Source organism: Hyaena hyaena, unplaced genomic scaffold (genome assembly GCF_003009895.1).
Source record: "Hyaena hyaena isolate Hyena2069 unplaced genomic scaffold, ASM300989v1 scaffold_396, whole genome shotgun sequence".
Lineage (NCBI taxonomy): Eukaryota > Metazoa > Chordata > Mammalia > Carnivora > Hyaenidae > Hyaena > Hyaena hyaena.
In genome coordinates this window covers 515,036-517,427 of record NW_024081027.1, presented here as the reverse complement: position 1 = coordinate 517,427, position 2,392 = coordinate 515,036, and the positions used below count along the sequence as shown (strand labels likewise).

At 50.7% G+C, this 2,392-nt stretch overlaps 1 long non-coding RNA gene across 1 annotated transcript in view; it reads right to left on the bottom strand.

The window, feature by feature from the left end:
• Positions 1–1,764: 1,764 nt before the first annotated feature.
• The window catches only part of LOC120244830, an 8,005-nt gene continuing 7,377 nt past the window's right edge, over positions 1,765–2,392 (bottom strand). Inside the window, exon 3 of the long non-coding RNA XR_005531651.1 lies at positions 1,765–1,842. This is a non-coding gene — a long non-coding RNA (uncharacterized LOC120244830). The remainder of the gene's footprint in view (positions 1,843–2,392) is intronic.

Sequence of the window (2,392 nt, the reverse complement as noted above, 5' to 3'; positions counted from 1 at the left end):
GCGGTGGGGAGGGTCGCACAAGGAGAATGCGCGTGTTGCCACTGAACTGTGCACCTAAAAATGATTAGAACGGCAAACCCCACGCTATGTATCTTTCACAAGAAGAAAAACACAAAGGTGAGGGTCCCCGGATGGAACAGAGAGCAGGGAAGGGTGGCGGCCAAAGCAAACGCACGAACACCGGGAAGAGGGGCCGAACGAACCCAGACGAACACGTGGTGAAAAGGAACCTCGTGGCCGGATGGCAAAGGCAGAGAGTGCCACCTGCAGGCAGCTCGCGGTCGGCGCACCGAGGCCACTGCCATTTCCTCCATACGGTCACCATTCCCCCACCCTCCTGGCAGACTATAACGCATCGCATCGCTGAGAAAATAGAAACCAGCCCGCAGTCATCACCCCCAACAACCTGCCCACCTGCACCCAGCCCCGCCTCCCCTCTGCCGCCATGAGTAAACAGCGTGCCCGGAACCCAGGCAAAGCCAGGCAGCCACCAGCGCACTGGCCCATGTGGGGAGCCACCCGGCAACCCCCCCACCCCGATTATTCCCATCAGCACACAAATATGCCAATTCATCTTTCACCTTTTTTTCCCTTTTAATGGTTTGGATTGATCACTGAGATGAAATCCACGTAACGTAACATTAAACTTCACCGGCATATAGTACATTTAAAAGTAAACTTTGGTGGCATTTAGTACATCCACAAGCCTGTGCAGCCACCGTCTAATTCTGAAACAGATCCACGTGGCAAAGAAGCATATGAAAAGATGCTCCACGTCATCTGTCACCGGGAATTGGAAATTAAAACAAGATACCAGGGCGCCTGGGTGGGTGGCTCAGTCGGTTAAGCGACCTACTCCTGATTTCGGCTCAGTTCGTGATCTCACGATTTGTGGGTCTGAGCAACGCGCTGGGCCCCTTGGGACGCCGTGCTGATTGGGATTCTCTCTCTTCTTCTCTCTCTGCCCGTCTCCGGCTCACTCTGTCTCTCTCTCAAAAAAATGAATACACTTAACAACAAGATACCGCACAGCTATTAGAATGGCCAAAATCCGAACACTGACCTCACAGAGGGCTGGTGAGGACGCGGGGTTAAGAGGGACCCCATTCACTGCTGGTGGGAAGGCAAAACGGTCCAGCCGCTCCGGAAGACGGTTTAGCGATTTCTGACAAAACTAAACATATCCTACGAAGCCATCTTACCATACAACCCAGCAATCGTGCTTCTTGGTATTTACCCAAAGGTATTGAAAACGTATGTGCACATAAAACCCTGCACTCAGGTGTTTTATAGCAGCTTTATCCATATTTGCAGAGAGTTGGAAGCAAACACAATGTAGGTGAAACGGACACATATACTGTACGACCTCCAGACAGTGGGGTATTAGCGCTAAAAAGACGTGAGCTGTTACACCAGGAAACGACATGGAGGAACCTTAACTGCATATCACTAAGTGAAAGAAGCCAGTCTGCAAAGCCCATAGATCGTAGGATCCTAACTCCCGATATTCTGGACAAGCTAAACTATGGAGGCAATAAAATGACCAGAGTTGGGGGGAGGAGGGAGGGACAAATTAGCAGAGCACAGAGGGCTTTTCGGGCAGTGAAAATACCGTATATGATGTTATAATGGCGGACACGGTCATCGCCGTGCTTGTTGGAACCCACAGGCTGTCCACCACCAGGGGTCAACCTTAAAGTAACTCACAGACTTGAAGCCATGGCGATATATCAACGCGGTTCCAGCAGTTGTAACAAATGTATCCCTGGGCTGTGCTTATGCCTGGGTAGGAGGTAGATGTACGGGAAGCCTCTGTGTGTTCCTCAGAATTTTCCTGTGAACCTACAATTGATTTAACAAATCGTCTTTAAAAACACTTAAACCCAGGCGCCTCCGTCGGTTAAGTGTCAGACTCTTGGGGGGCGCCTGGGTGGCTTAGTTGGTTAAGCGTCCGACTTTCACTTAGGTCATGATCTCGCAGTTCGTGGGTTCGAGCCCCGCGTCGGGTGCTGTGCTGACTGCCAGCTCAGAGCCTGGAGCCTGTTTCAGAGTCTGTGACTCCCTCTCTCTCTGACCCTCCCCTGCTCACGCTGTCTCTCTCTCTCCTAGAAATAAATAAAAAAAAAAACATTAAAAAAAAAAAAGTGTCAGACTCTTGGTTTCGGCTCAGGTCATGATCTCCCAGTTTGCCAGCTTGAGCCCCACATCAGGCTCCATGCTGGCAGCAAGGAGCTCGCTGGGGATTCACCCTCTCACCTCTCTCAAAATAAATAAACTTTTAAAAAAATAAGCACTTTTTTCTCACCCCCAAAATAAAACCCTGTACTCATGAAGCAGCTGATGGCCATTCCCTGCTTCCCCGACCCCCGCCTGTCCCAGGAAACCATTAACC